General features: G+C 42.9%; 1 protein-coding gene and 1 long non-coding RNA gene across 8 annotated transcripts in view; one reads left to right on the forward strand and one right to left on the reverse strand.

Annotated features, from left to right (window-relative positions):
- LOC139588536 (uncharacterized) overlaps positions 1 to 9,536 on the reverse strand; it is a 49,335-nt gene extending 39,799 nt beyond the window's left edge. For all 4 annotated transcript variants that reach the window (XR_011678728.1, XR_011678727.1, XR_011678726.1 and 1 more), the window contains exon 1: positions 451 to 9,536. This is a non-coding gene — a long non-coding RNA (uncharacterized lncRNA). The remainder of the gene's footprint in view (positions 1 to 450) is intronic.
- Positions 9,537 to 9,745: 209 nt separating this feature from the next.
- GRM3 (glutamate metabotropic receptor 3) overlaps positions 9,746 to 16,037 on the forward strand; it is a 104,559-nt gene continuing 98,267 nt past the window's right edge. For all 4 annotated transcript variants that reach the window (XM_071424042.1, XM_071424046.1, XM_071424044.1 and 1 more), the window contains exon 1: positions 9,746 to 10,483. The gene's annotated coding sequence lies outside the window, so the exon portion shown is untranslated. The remainder of the gene's footprint in view (positions 10,484 to 16,037) is intronic.

A 16,037-nucleotide genomic window follows, 5' to 3' on the forward strand; every position in this document is an offset into this window, starting at 1 on the left:
TAAGCTGAGAAACCACCTAAGCCAACTTCATCTTTCTACTGTAGTTCAAAAAAAGACATATATTGATCAGTCCGGTGTAATAGGTTAGACATTTCACTCCACATTCTCTTGTTTTGCTCCCATAAAAGCAATTCAGGAAATATGAAACAGAGAGAGAATCAAAAAAGGGGGGTTTTACTGCAAGGGTAATATATCTGACTCTTTTAATATTTAGAAGTATGACCAGAAAGGTGAGGAAGTCAGAAATGAAATTGCCAGTCCAAGAAATAAGAGTTCTTTTGAGCAGTGTCAGCAAAGTATTTCCCATTTACTTCTCCACAAGACTTTCCACAGCAAGCCTTGACAGCCACATAGGAATTGATGAAGTAAAACCTGTGGACTGCTGGAAGAGGCAGCTGCAAGGGTACTTTGATGTTCCACTAAATTGAACTTATGAGTTCTGGTATCTACCTCACACTTATCCAAGTCACTTCAGATGCCATCCAAATGGCCACAAATATCCCTGTCTTCACAAACAGCTGGGAAGTTCATCTTCAGTATAGCTCATTTACATCATTCCCTCTTCTTGCAGTCTTCTGCCTATTGGTCTTAGAGATAGGATTTAGGCAATTGCTTTATGATCTATAAAAGCTTCAGTGTCAAACATTAAACAGGAAGGAGTTTTGAGGTGAAATATGGAAAAAAAACACAACTATCAATGGCTTTTTTTTTTTACTTTACTACCTCAGAAAAAAGCTGGCAGAGTTGGAGGAGCAATAAATAGCCCAGGTATAGAAGAAGCACTGAAGGATGTTAAGGCTATAACAGAAAACACAAATTATTTTTTTGCATCAGTGTTCACCATAGTCTTTCTTTAAAGGTGATTTGTCTTAAATCTAGCTGTCAAGAGCAAGAATATATAAAAAAAAGTGATAAAATGAACAATAAAAAACTTTGAGTCCCAAGCGATAGAGGCATTCAGATACGAAACTGCTGATCTGTGATCTGTAGCCTCTTTCTTAATTCAGCCCTGTTACCAGAGTAGAATAAGTCAGCTGTTGTTTAATAGTATTTTGAGGGTGATCTGGAGAAAAAGAGATTAATAAGCCTGTCTGTCACACCAGAAAATTGCTAAGAAATTAGTGAGGAATGGCCTTTGGTAATTGAGGAAAAAGCTGTTGGGAATAGGTTCTCCCTATGGGGAAAGCTGTGCTGCACATGGCTGCAGGAGCACTTTGACCCTATAAGATACACGTGACTTTTAGTTGGATCTTTGCAACATTTCTGACAAATATCCTCATAAAAGAGTCTCAAGGAAATTTAGCAAAGACAAGAGCAGGTAGAAGGTGCCTGAAAAATGAGGAAGCAAAGGGAAGGGATTCATATTCTATTTCCATTATAAAGGAAAACCTCCCTCCCCAGTGAGTTCCCCAGTTATCTGTCCTGGGACTGATATTGATTAACACAGTCTGGAAAGATCTGGAAAATGGTTGACTGATGAGACATGACACTTACTTATACAGAGAGATATTCAGAATAGTAAAAAAACAAACTAGCAGCTATAAAACACAGAATGTTCTCACAATATTGACTGACTGGACAATAGAATGGCAGATGAAAATCACTGTCACTGAATGTGAAAAACTGCAGATTAGACAAAAAAAACCCCTAGCTCTGCATGTGATACAATGGCCTCTAAATTAACTACTACTCCTTATGACAGTTTCTCTAAAAATGCCAGCTCAGCTTTCCTTTGTCAAAATGACAAAGAAAATGTTAGAACTTTTTAGGAAGGAAGAGGAAAAAAACATAGAAAGCCAATATCATCTAATAATAGGTATTTCTCCCACACCTGGAGGTCTCCAAATGGTGGTGTGCTGATCTCACAAAAAGGGAATGTAAAGCTCAAAAAGAATAGAGAAGGGCAGAAATATGGACAGAAGCAAATCATGAGAAAGGAAAACTGAATAGTCTGAGATTTTTTTATCTTTTATACAGGGGAAGGGTATGAAAAATGTCTAAAACCATGAATGAATTGAAGAGAATGAGGAAGGAAAAAGTATTTGTGGTTTCCCAGAACACAGTAGATCAGGGTTCTTGCTGAGGCAGGATTAAAATTAAGAAAAAATGGAAGTGCTTTTCACACACTGACTATTTTGGTGAGGGAAATCCCCACAGTAGGGTTTTTGTAAAGGCAAACAGAATAATGGGATCAAAAGAAGATTAAAATCCCTAAAGCACAGGTTGCTGGAAGCCATAAGTGGTATATCAAGAGAAAAATGTTCTATTTTGTCCAGTCCCCAAGTTTTTCTAAGTACATGCTACTGACCAGGATTAGACAGAAAATACTCTCCTTGATGGACATTTGATGTGACCACAAAACTGTTCTGAGAAGCTGCTTCTGTTCCATGGCCAGGATCTGATAGCTGTCACCACATGAGGTGCTCCTTCTACACCATAAGAGAGCTACCAGGCCAAAATCCATCTAGAATCTTTTCTTTTCTTTTCTTTTCTTTTCTTTTCTTTTCTTTTCTTTTCTTTTCTTTTCTTTTCTTTTCTTTTCTTTTCTTTTCTTTTCTTTTCTTTTTTCTTTTCCTTTTTCTCTTCTCTTCTCTTCTCTTCTCTTCTCTTCTCTTCTCTTCTCTTCTCTTCTCTTCTCTTCTCTTCTCTTCTTTTTTTCTTCTCTTCTCTCTGTTAGAACTCCAGGATTAATACCAAGCAGTAGTCTAATTACTGAGCATTTCCCACAATGAAGCTCAGCTTACAACAATTTACACCCCTGCTAAAATTTTGTTGTTGAGATGGACTTTCCCATGTTGATTCTCTGCCTCTCTGCATAATTTCACACAAAAAGATTTAGTTACTTATGAGAATGAGTCTAAGAAAACCATAATGTTCTCCTAAACAAACTCTAGGACCAGATAAAAACCAACAGCTGGGAGCACAAACTTAATATAAGGTGAGCACCAGCCACTGCTTTAAGGTATCATGTAAGCTATTCTGAAAGTGTAGAGCTCCTAAGTGTGAAAAATCAGGTACTAAGAAGTCACTAACACTTTTGGGTTTTAATGCATATATCTTACCTGGGAAACAGAAAACCAACATACGAGTTAACCTCAGGAGTGGAGTAAAATCTAAATGAAACAAAAAAGCTTCAAAACACTTGAATGTTTTTTCTGAAAAGAAATGGACCATTCTCCCTGTAATGCAAAGGAAGATGAGTGCACAGTACACAAAAAGCAAAGCAGAGTCACCGAGCAGTGCAGGGAAATCAAATTATTGACAAAACCCCATTTCTTTAGGGTGCTGAATGTGTCAGGATTTTCTGAAAGAGAAAAAAAGATAGTGTTAAACCAATTGAAGAGTGTTTCCACATGCATGAAGGAGCTGAATTAAGATTCCACTATCAATGTTTGTTCTCATTGCTTTGCAACTTTTAAGTTATTCTCTTAACCACATTTAATGGTGTGCAATTTAAATAGAACAAGGTGAAGAAAAACATACAGATCTCACAATCTGCCTGTGTTTCTTGTCTTTTCTTAAATTAGAGAGGACAACAGCATTCTGGAAGGGAAAGAAAAAAAAAAAGAAGATACATTCAATAACAGGCTTTTAAACAGCTCAAGTGCTATTTTTGTTACCATCTGCTCAATTATATTTTATGTTACTAGCAGTTTTCCAAGGCCAGGTATGTCTTTCCTGTTGGAAAATGGTTTGTCTTTGTTAAGGGAAAGTCAAAATCCTTAGCTTGTGACTGATTTGGATTTCTTGGTTTTTTTGTTCCAGTCTCATTTCCAGGAACTTCATTCCTTTTATTTCAGCTTTCTAATTCTGGACTCACTGTTCCTTCCAGGGGTGCTAGCAAAATTAAATGGTTGGGAAAAAGAATAAAAAAACAACACAATAAAAACCAAAATGCCACTAATAAAAATCTAAGCCAAGATAAACTCTAGAATATCTTTCAGCTGAAAAATACAATAAACTTCCTGTTTATAAATTTATCCATTCATTTTTAACTAGTGGCAAAGCAGAATCTCAGCAGGACACTTTGAAAGTAGTATATCCAGATGGATTCTCAGTGTGAAAGAATTCAGAAATAAACTCACTGACATAATAAAAACAGGGTTTCCAGGCTTGCAAAGCAGTAGTGTAGGGACTGTGAGTAAATTTATTTCACAGGAAGCCTGGATCTTGTGCTAATGGGAAAATGTAGATGTCTTACGTTGCTCTCTGTGTGGTAGGTCATAGATATGATGGGATTATAGAGGAAATGGATCTGTGTGCCACAGCCCCTGACAGCGCTGTGCTACATTTCCTGGCCCGTGCCCTAATTCAGAGTCACAAGTAATCCCTCCTGTGAGCCACTCAATGCTTTAAGTGGTTCACAGCTCGACTGTGTCACATCAGCCCCCAGGGGCAAGGCAAACCTGCCAATAATTCCTAAGCACCTTGAACAAAATATGTAAATGCAGTAATTCCTACAGAGAAGAGCCACGGGTGAAGGGAAAGTGTTTCACAGAGAGGAAGTGTTAGGGGATTTTCAGGGAGGAGGAAAAGTAGTTTGAAGAAGCCAGACTGCTAGCAGCTCAGACACTAATAAAGAGAATAATAATGCACAGAAACATAAAGGTGACTTAAAAGCAAAATATGTAGCAAATTCTGGTATCTGATACCCAGTTATTCACACAGTAAAAGAGATAACAGTCAGTATTCTATAGAATGGGGTCATCTGTTCATATCACTTTAAATATGGCAGAGATTGGAATGTGCTACTTTGCCATGCCCTGTCCCCTGCACCACCTGGGAAAGTCTAGAGCATCCTCTCAGAAGACAAATACGACAAGCAAGAAGACAGATAACACCTCCTATATCAGACACATGGAAGGATGGAGTGAGGAGGTGCAGAAGGGTGGTGGACCTTGGAGCCATAGTCATGAGCTGGTGCAGATTTAAAGTGCCCTACACGTGTCAGGCAGATCCTGTGTTATGTTCATCCCTGCACCTGCACAAACTGCAGCAGGATTTTGGCTAGGGAAGGGCTAGGGAGGATGCAAGTGGAGTCTGTACACTTGTATATCTTGCAGGGACCCGGAGGGACCCGTGATGCTCATGTATTTTTATGAAGGAGCCCCATTTGGGCAACATCTGGATGTCACATGTGTCTCCAGCAGTATGTTGGGAAACCTGATTTCTGAGAAGGAAGCAGAGGTGGAAAGAGGGCAGCTGGTTCCCACAGTGAAGCCAGAACTTTTTGCCTCTTGTAGCTGATGAAGATGAACAACAGCTGCTGGGTTTTTTCCATCGAAAGAGGTTTCTTTGTGGAGAAAAGGCAAGGAGATCTTGGGGTTAACTGGAGGCATGGGTAATAGGCATGAGCAGGCAGCCAGATATCTGAAGAGTAAAAGAGAAGAAGGTGAAAAAGGCAGAGGGAGACTGAAGGGAATGGGAAATTCACTGGAGGGAAGGTGAGGAGAAGAGACAGGTAATGACATTGATGGTCATGGGAGATGGAGGCAGAAGGGAGGATGCTGCTACATGTGCACAGACTGTGAAATGAAGTCTTTCTTCCTTGTGCCAGACCATACCACATGAAGCACAGGTTTTTTATTGTGTTGAGCCTTATAACCAGAGTTGCCACTGTCCTCGGGCATGAGAAAGGCTCAGAATGCCCCAAAAAAGCCTGACCATGCAATGGCATATTCTTCCTGTTGGTACTAGCCAGTATCCCTTCAGCCAGCTAAGGAAGACATCACAGGACATCTGACAGGGAATAACAATGTCACTGAAGGCCCAAAGGGATGCCACATGAATCAGCCATAAGAGGAACAGCACAAGAGGACTTTCTGCGCCATGTGTATTGACCTAAAATCTCTTCAAAGCCACTTAACAATGAGAAAGGAAGACATTCCATTTTGATGATGAGCTTCATGACGAAGACCATCAGTGTTGTTTGTTAAGAGGAAAGGAAGAGTCTATTTTTGTTGTATTTTCTACACCCTGCCCAGCTGAGGAAGCAGAGGGGCTTTGTTGGGTGCTGGTGTCCAGCCAGCAACCACAGCAGTGCATAATTTTCCACAGCAATCCATGAGGTCCTGGAGTATGACAGAGCAACACCCCTTACACTCTTCATTGCTGTGGATCTTCCCTAGGGATCCCATATTCCTCTGAAAGCCAGGTGCCACTGGATTGTTCCTTTGGAGTATGCCCATGTCCCTCACAACTGGCAGGTAGGGATGAGTCAGAGAGTGTGGGGTTTTGTAGATCCCTGCATCAACCATTAGGAACATTTTGCCTTTCTGTCTCAGGAGGCAGAGACTGACATGGCTGTAGGGTTGTGGAGACACATCTAAATCCCTGGACTTCTACCATCCAAAGAGGGTTTTGCACCCTGAGACTGGCAGACTCCCAGGAGAACATGGTATCATCTCTAGGTGCTTCTGACATGTGCCCCAAACCACAGGGGTAAGGACTGGCCCTGGAGTGATGACCACAGCTCAGGCAGAGCCACAGAACGGGATCCTGCCCACTCACACCTCACTTCCACACAGGAAGGACATGCAGAGCTGTTGGAAATGAGGTGGCAGGGAGCAATTTGCTGGAAAAAGCCTCATTGATCTATGGCCCCATTCCTGACCATTTCTGTGAGGTCCCCAGGAAGGGAGGAAAGACCAAAAACCTCATGAATTATTCAGGTAGGCTAGGCCCAATCCATAGGTCACTCTCTGGCTGCACAAGCACATTTGCAATTTTTCTAAAGCTTTGCTTTAGTCTTTAAACAGCAAATAACTTGAGTGTGTCCCAAAACAGATGCTTACAGCAAGTTAGGGAACCCTACAAAGTGTTTTGCTGGAACAGTATCTCCCTATCAAATGTAAAATTGGAAAGTTCCCATGCATACAGTCTTGAAGCTCATGCTAAAGTTCTGTGCAGGAAAAGACATGCATCTGTTTATTTGTGGTGATAAGCCTGTTAATCACATTCACAAATTTTATAAAAACAAATTCTTCAGCTCATCAAAGCTTTCTATGAACTCAATTTGGTGTTGTGTGAGATCTGAATTTGAAAGAAATAGATCTTTCAGCTAGATATAACTACTATTGCACTAATAGATAATTCACAAAGGCAAAATATTCCTATTTCAGAAAATGTAATGCTGCTTTACCATCTTTGTTTCAGGCAGGAAGAAAATAAACACATTTCATATTAAAACCCCTTCTTTGGATCCAGGCCATAGACATTGAGGGCTGTTGGTTGTTTTCTCCAAGCTGTCCCCTGGCAGAAGTTACACAGCCTCATTTCTGTGTCTAACCGTGGGTGTATCTACAATTAAGTGTAGCATGAGGGGCTCAGTTTAGCCTGAAATGAATGATTTGCCAGTGGCACCCAAACACAGCTTATCCCAGAGCTTCCCTGAGATCTTTGTATTGCCTTGCACTGTCCCACTGTGTGTACCTGTAATCCTGAACCTCTGACAGACTGAAAACACACACTCAGTACGTGGCTGCATCTTCAGAGCACCTTACACAGATGCATCACCTGCTATCCTAAAAGAGAACCAAGGCACAGTTGTGTTCCCTACAAAAATACACATGGTTTTCCAGGGTCATTGTCCTGGTTTGAAAAGGAAGTGAGTTTTTTGGGAGGTCTCCTGAAATCCTGCTTTAGAAAGACAGGGGTAGGGTGTCTTATGGCTAAAAATGAGACCCTATTGTGCCAGGAAAACTGGCCGAGGAAGAACCCTGGAAGAAAGGGGGAATTAAACCCTTCTGCCTTTGCCTACATCTTGTTTGCCTGCTCAGGTTTATTTTCCTGTTTCTCAGTAGCCATGAAGTAGTAAATGCAAGTAGTAGCAACGTTAGGGACTAATACCAGACACTGCACAGCAACAAGTCATGGAAAGGGAGTGAACCATGGGTACCACTGATGTTTTTTGAACCACAGAACAAATGACTGGGCCACCTCCCCTGCTCTAAGTGACCTGCTGCAAACCAGACAACACATCTCAGCCAAATTTCACTTGGTGCCTGTGGTAGCCAATTTCATACACAGTGGGTTTTACATCCTACCCAATGAAAAAGTTACTTTCATACTCACTTTGAGACATGATTGCTAGGTACAAAGCAATGCAGAATCAGATCATTCTTTTCCCTTGTCTTTCCTGACAATCAGCCTGCAGGACTGTGAAAAAATTGTATTCTGAACCTATTTGTCAAATTGTGATATGATTCAAAAGACACGAGACTGATTTCCTATTCATTCCAGTTTACCCTTATGTTACAGCAATGTCTCATGTACATTTGGATCTAATCTAAAGTAGGGTAAACCTGAGAGAAACTGCTGTCTTTCATTCTGCTCCCTGCTTAACTTCAGTCCTTAATGAAACAGTTATAACAGGCACATCTCTGCAAATGTCCTTGAGAAAAAACTCATAGGATTAGCCAAGTAGCTCAAATATAATGGTAGATCACAAAAGTAAGCAGACATTAAATAACTAAACATAAAATATTACAAAGCAGAAGCAGATTATTTTATTTTATTTCCTTTTACTTTGGTTTAACTCCTTACTGGAACTGTGGCTGCTGAAACAACAGTGGCCCCATGTGAGCTGCTGGATTGCAGCTCCTGACTGCAGTGTCTCTTTCCTTGCTTTAACTGAGCACTGGTGGGGAGCTGCCTGGGGTTAAGTCCAAAGGTGGAGGGAAACATTCAGGGAGAAGTGGACAATGGGCTTCTCCCTGCTAAAGAATGAGATATTCACAGTGTCCCAACTGGAGCTGTATGGAAAGGAAGGTATTGGGATTTTACAGACATCCTCTCCAGACTACACCCAACCACCAGGAAGCAGCTGCTCACTGTCCCCCATAGCAGAGAATAAGCAATGAAGCCACATAAAACACCAGCAATGCCCCATGCAGCATGGCTTAAACTCACCCTCTCTGAAGTCAATGCATCCATCCTCTCTGACTCTTACAGCTCACTCACCTCACCGGGTTTAATTCTTTCTAATTCTTTCTTTAGGACCACAACCTTCTGTTAAAACTCCAGCTGATGTAAACCTATGGATCTCAAATATATACAAGCCAAAAAGTTGCTTTCTTTTTCCCTCTGCATCCAGCTTTGCTGCACCCTGAAGTGATCTTTTCTCAGTAACTATTTTTCTGCTCTCTTCCCATATAGGAGTCAGAATATAGAGAGATAAGATAAAGACTATGGATAATACATATACATGTATCTGTATATACAAATGCATATGTGTATATAGGTATATTTGTGTGCATATATTGGTATATTTTCTATCTATCTATCTATCTATCTATCTATCATCTATCCATCTATCTATCTTTCTATCTATCCATCCATCTATCTATCCATCCATCTATCTATGTATCCATCCACAAACATACATATATACATACATACATACATACACACACAAATACATTCTTTTTCTAGGAGATGTAGAGCAGAAGCAAATTGATCAAGCCAGCTGGAAGCGAGAAGGCAGGAGGACGGTGCTACAACGCCCTGAACTGCCTCGGCTCTCCCGGCTGCTCTGTGCTCACCCTGCCCGCTCCCGGCTTTTTGAGGATGCGACAAGTCGCAGTGCCGGGGCGCAGCATCCTCGGAGGAGCGCCTGTGCTCCCCCCGCCCCGGCCCCGTCCAATCAGGGCGCTGGGGGAGGGATGCTCGGGGCAGGGATGCGGGGTTGCCAGGCGACAGCAGCGTCCCCGTGTCCCGTCCCCCCCCAGCCCCGTCCTCCCCCCGGGGCCGGGCTGCGCTCTGCCCGCGCTGCCGGCGCAGTTAAACAGCCGCGGGGAGCCCCGCAGCATGGGGCTCGCCTCCTTCCCAGGGCTCCTGCCACAGCCCCGCTCCCGGCCGTGCCAGGAGCCATAGCCAGCTCCGGAGTGAGAATTAGGAAGGCAGTCAATGAATAAATGGTAGGGATAGGGTTCAGCCGGCCCCTCCGCGCAGCGCCGAGCGCCGGGGGAGGCGGGCTGCGAACGCCAGCCAGCTCCCACTCCGTGTCTTTGCAACTCTAGGTCGCCTCCTAATTTAAAGCTTTGCACCAATCCCCTTTGCCCGGAGAGGAGAGGAAATCTAGAAAGATGCCAGGCTGCGAAAAGGGACCCCAATTGACAGCGCCGGTCCCAGGCGCTGCCGGGCTGAGCAGAGCCAAAGTTGGTCAGAGGAACGGGAAGCGGGTGCTCCAGAGGAGCGGGGCAAGGAAAGGGATCATCGCTTGGTGATCGCGACCTCTCCGTCCCGTTGTCCCCCTCTTCTCCTTCCCTCACAGCTTACCTCTGACCACTTAGGAGGCCTTGATGAGTTTCCATCGGGATCCGATCCAAGGCGGGGGGGAGAAAGGGTGATTGTTCCCGGAGGAAGCGGCTCACACAAGTTTGGGGGGTGAGACTCCCCGGTGGATGTTTAACGAGCACATCGGGAAGCCCGCGATGCCCGGGGGCAGCTGGAGACCCTCACCAGGACCTACCCTCATTGCACGGTAAGAAGCTGGGCGCTGCTATCCCGCCTCCTGGTCCCTGCATCCCACATCCCCCCTCTGCATCCTGCGTCTCGAATTCGCGCATCCCGGTCCTCACATCCCCGTATCCCGCATCTCAGCGCTCGCATCCCGCTCCCTGCATCGCACACCTTGCAGCCTGGATCCCTGCATCCCGGGTCCCTGCAGCCCACCCCCGCCCCATTCTGCCCCCTGGACCAGACGCAGCCGCTGCCCCGGGGGCTGCGGGTTGTGCAGCCAGGAAAAAGTTTGGAGCGGCAAAATGCAAGGAGGTTTCCTGACGGGATTTGGGGGGCAGGAGAAACTGGGAAGGGGGGAGCAGGAGGAGAACAAAGGTTTTTACACTTGCAGAGCAAGGGTAGGGTTTAGGGGCACCCCTGTGGTCGACAGCCGGGGGGTCGGGGCAGTGTGCAGAAAGGAGCTGTGTCCAGATGTTGCCCAGAGGTTCCTGCTCCCACAGGCTTTGGGGGTGAAGGGATGAGATTTTAAGCTTGCCATCCTATGCCCTTTCTTATCCTGGGGTGAAAAGTGCCAAGCCAGCAGCTGGGAAAGCTGTGCTGAGTGCCCAGCTCATCTCCCTGGATCTGCTGCTGGGAGAGAGGGGGAGAGAGGTGGGGAACCCTAAAGAAATTGGAAGTGCTTTGCTCCTCTGGGAATATCCCCTCTGCAGGGACCTGGCTCGCTCCAGGATCCTAAAATTCGATTTTTTCAAAAAGGAAGGAGAGATTAGCAGGGATGATATAGCCATAGTAACTCTTCCTCAGATATACAATCTGTGTGTCCATGTGAGTACACAGGAGCTGTGCAGGGGTGGGTGTGCTTCTGGAGCTGTCTGTGCCTGTGGATGTGCCTTGCCCATGTCCCTGTGTCTCTGGGTGTGCAGGTGTGTGTATCTGTGCCTATGTGTTTGCTTGGATTCATGTGGATGTTTTACATGTCCAGGTTCATGGGAATGTGTTTTTTATTCCCAGGCAGGGTTTATCTAACCCTCTGTAGACCTAGAGGTGTGTGGGTACGTACCTTCCATCTGTGTGTGTGCCAGCCGCACATGTGGGTGTGAGAAAGTGAATCTCTGTGCCAGGGTATAGGTAGGATTTTGGGGGGAGAGTTGGATTTTGGGGGCTTTATCCCCCCATGATATCACAGAGATTCAATGGATCATTTTATGTACACATCTGTGTATTTCAGCAATCTTGATAAAACTCAACCAATTGATAAAAAACTAGGCAGGCATCTCACCAATACTGCATTGAACTGAACTAAGGGTTTGCTGGTAGTTTGTGAGTTCTTTGGCTTCTCATTTTATGCCACCTGCTGAAGATGATTTTAGTTCTTTTTGTTGGTGGTGGTGTTTTTTTTAATTAGTTAAATCAGCTTTAAAAAACATTAAATTGAAAGACTGTGAAACAGAACAGCCTGGGACACAGACTGGTACCTATTTCAGCTTGCATAAGTATATGTCTCATGTTGTTTAAATATTCATGAAAACAATTTGAAAATCACACAATCCACCTGATCAAATACATATTTTAGAAAAATTATGGTTTTCATTTTGTTGAAATACACCTAAATCATGCTTGATTCTTATGCTATTATTTATGTTGATAAATGTATTCTAAGAAAAGGTAACTACTCCAGTTGTATTGGGAAAGATTGCACATTAAGCTAATTTTATTCATAGTTAAGGTAATAGAAAAATTATACTTCTGTAATGATCATCCTTTGAGTGAAATCAGTAACAATTCATGCAAATCCTTCTTAATGAACTGATTATTTGAAGAGCAATGCAAGCTAATCTTCCCCTACTAGAATATTTCATACTTTAATTTCAGTGAGTTTTTTCTTGTTTGTTTGTTTGTTTGTTTGTTTGTTAAGGGTTTGTTTTAAGAATACTGCTCTCCACTACTCTCAATATCTCTAGAGCCCTCCATTATATATAAAACATAAAACACACTCCAAAATAGAAAAAATATTGGTTGCTTTACTACTCTATAACTTGAAGACAAGTAAAATGGCATTGGTATCAAGTACATTAAAACTAGACTTTCATCATGGAGCCGAGATGCTTTTCTAGTCACTGTTGATGTTTGCCTGGGTTACTTGTGTTGATGACCTACTTATAAGCTTCTACAAATAAAGGAATAAAGTTTTTTTAGGCAAATGTTGACACCTTGTCTAGGAGTAAGATTCTAATTTTATCATTGGAAGACTGGATCTAAAGCAAAATGCAGGGATAAAGTATCTTTCTGGATTCACATAATGTTTTTACAGTAAATAAATGTGACAAAGCAAAGTACTAAATCAGACTGGAAAGCCAAAATAAAAGAAATACATTACAAACAATGCTATCATTCAGTTCAGTGGTCTGTGTTACATAAGTGGAGCTGAATTTGGAAATGAAGGCAGCGTAGGGGCATGTAGTGGCATTAAAGAAAGAACAATTTGGATGTTCTTTGTGAACACAACTTGCCCATGGCAATGTCCTACAGAACATAAGTTGTCCTGTGGCTCACAGAGTCCTGTATGGAATACTATAAGACATGAAAAACCTGATTCTAATGTTGCTTCTGCAATGTTATGGGGTCAAATTACAATTTTACCTTTAAAGCCATGGGCTAAATTCTCTGTTTGCCTACAAGAATTCAGGTGGGTCACATGAGGTGTGCACCCACCAAAAGTCTGGTTTAGCAGTGCAATTTGAGAATCCAGCCTCAAATTTCACAGGGTGTGAGAACCTGTCTTTGAGGCCGTTAAATTTGCCAACAACACCCTACTGAAGGGACTCCATTCTCTGATCAGTTTTTGAAAGCCGTCTCCTATAAAGTTTTATCAGGGTTGTTGAACCTTGTTTGCTCCAGCTTGTTGTACTATAGTTATTGATCAGTTAGTATGAATTTTTGTCATTGGTAAAGTCACTCTCAGGATGTCCCAGAACACCACCAAAGTGTTTGACACTCTCCAGGGTCAGATAGCATTACTATTTATGTGGGAATGTGTATAACTATGGCAAGCTACATCAGCTGTTGTGAAGATGATGTAACATTCACTCTTGGGGCATTTTTTCCTGCTTATTGGTATAAAACTGAGAGATGGTTTAAAGCTTAATCAAGAGCTTAGTCCAGGTCAGAGAGTTAAAGAGAAAATTTTCCTCTTGCTCTCTACTAGTACAGAGAATAGGTCTGTGCTTTAATCCCTGAGTGGGTTGCATTTGCAATGCAGGGGTATCCACAGCCAACAAAATGGGGTGACCAGAGGGAGGATCAGCCACCCTGCCCCTGCAGAGTAAAACCCTGGTGGACCTGGGGTCCAAAGGTGGCAGGAAAGGAGGGCAGTATCCTTCAGTGATGCCATCCTCCTAAGTCTCTGCCTGTGAGTGTCTCTTGCTATGAGTTCTAGCTAATAATTCAGCCCCAAACTGGCAGAAAAAAATTTGGAACATATTTCATTTTATGAAAATAAAGATTGACTGAAAATCCTGAGTTTAATTTAGCAGTAAGAGTAAAATGACAAAAAAAAATCCTCCAAGGCACAATGCTGCCTGGGAATAGCCTCAATGCAATTGTCAGGTGTTTCCACTGGGACAAAACCACAGTTCATTGTTAGAGTGCTTCAGCTATTGCAGATTAGTGAAATTTCTTCAGGTCTCTTTCTTCAGGTAAGCCCAGAATGCCATATGTGATCTCAATGGATTTGCTGGTTTATCTATTGTCTTAAGAGGTTTTCAGGGATGCAGATTTTAAAAAATATTGCAAGAAATATACAGTCTTGTTTCCAGCTGCTTTTTGAGAGTAATACAGCAAATATTCATAGGGGGGTAAATCACTGTGAACCTATCAAAGCCAAAAAGAAGTTACAAGATCTACAGCAAATGATACCCAAAAAATGGCTGTAGAACTATATTGCTTTTATCTGATATTGGTCCTCTAATATAAAATGATGCAGTTGGAACAATTATCATGCTTGTTTTCATTGCCATGCTGAGAATATGGGAGTATTTGCATAGTCAGCAGTGATACTGCTTGTGGAGGAAATATGGGCTCCTCCTGCAAATCAACAGGCTTTCCCAAAAATATAAGAGTCAGGTTAGCAGCTTTTCCAAAGTGTCTAAGACCCACATGGAAAAGCATGGCCTTAACCCCAGTTACTGAGGGAGCCTTCCTTCAGAACACTTTAAAGTCTGGCAAGAGGCTTGAACTTGATAGCACTGATGACCCTGACCTTCAAAGTCCCTTTCCCAGTGCATCCAAAGGAATACAGCATGATCACCAAGTATAAAAACTAGATCAAATATGCATCAAGCAAGGTGTGGAGAGAGGGAATCACTGATAAACTTTTCACGGATGAAATGGGAACTTGGGCTTTTGGTGGATGCTGTCAGACCTTGAAATTCTCTGTTAGAAAAGTGAATAGAGGAGGGAAAAAAGTTGTGAAAACATAAAAAAAAAAAAAAGATTGAGGAAAATAGCTCTGTACAAGACAAAATGGGAAAAATAAAGAGAAGCAAATTGCTTGCTAGAAAAGGAAAAAATTATCAGTAGAGACACTCAAATGACTATTCAAGTTGGAAGAGAAGTAAATTAAATGATAAGCCAGTTGTGGGAAGAGATTTTAAAGCAGATGAAGGTGGTGAAGTCAATGGAGACATTGTCAGATTCCAGAGGAAAATCAAGCAAGTCTGCACAAGAGAGAATTAAGTCAAAAGCTAAGGGGGAGACCACAAAGCCAGGAATTTCATTGGAGAGAACTGTAGTAGGAGAAATCATGGGATAATTGGTTTTTCATGTGAAGAAGGATGAACATGTTAGTTTAGAGTACCCTTTAAGGAACAGGGTACCTGAAAGAAGGGTTGCTCAATAGGTGAGGTAGAGTATGCCAGTGAGAAGAAACAGAAATGCTCTTGAGAAAATGAGAAGTGCCTGAGGAGAGAACAAAGGGAAGAATAAAATAGGGAAGCAAAATGAAAGGATTGGGGACTGGCAGGACATCAGAAAAAAAGCACTGACAAAGGCTGGAAGAAGGGATTGACAAAAAAAAAAAAGAAAGAAAAGAGTATCAAAGGGTGTGGGAGGTACAGAAAAGTCATCTCCCACTGGTTCAGAGGAGGATATGGGGCCTGGGCTTGCCAGGAGGAAAGAGCTGAAGGGAACCTGAAAACTGAGAAAAGCCTTTGTCTAGAGCATGACATGCTGGTGGAAGACAGGGAGAAGAGAAAACGTGCAGAATGCAGAGAATGACAGCAACCTCAGCTGAGAAATACAGTAAAACATATGTTAGCTTCCACTCCCATGAAAAGCTCCACTACCAAGCCCACACACAAACCAGGGACAGTTTTTGTGTCACCAGAAGGGTGCACCTGGAGAAGGGACACACAACTGCACGAGCTGGGGCTCTGCAGAGCCTCAGCCCCTGTGGCTGTGGTGCTGGTCCCCCAAAGGACACATGGCTGAGCTGACAGAGAGCCTGCCCTGTGCTCTGGCAAGGAGGATGCTGCAGGCAGCTCACCGGGCCTGGGACTCAGCAGCACTGGGATTCTTCT

This window comes from Agelaius tricolor, unplaced genomic scaffold (assembly GCF_023055355.1).
Source record: "Agelaius tricolor isolate 1412-34295 unplaced genomic scaffold, bAgeTri1.0.p SCAF_3, whole genome shotgun sequence".
Classification (NCBI taxonomy): domain Eukaryota; kingdom Metazoa; phylum Chordata; class Aves; order Passeriformes; family Icteridae; genus Agelaius; species Agelaius tricolor.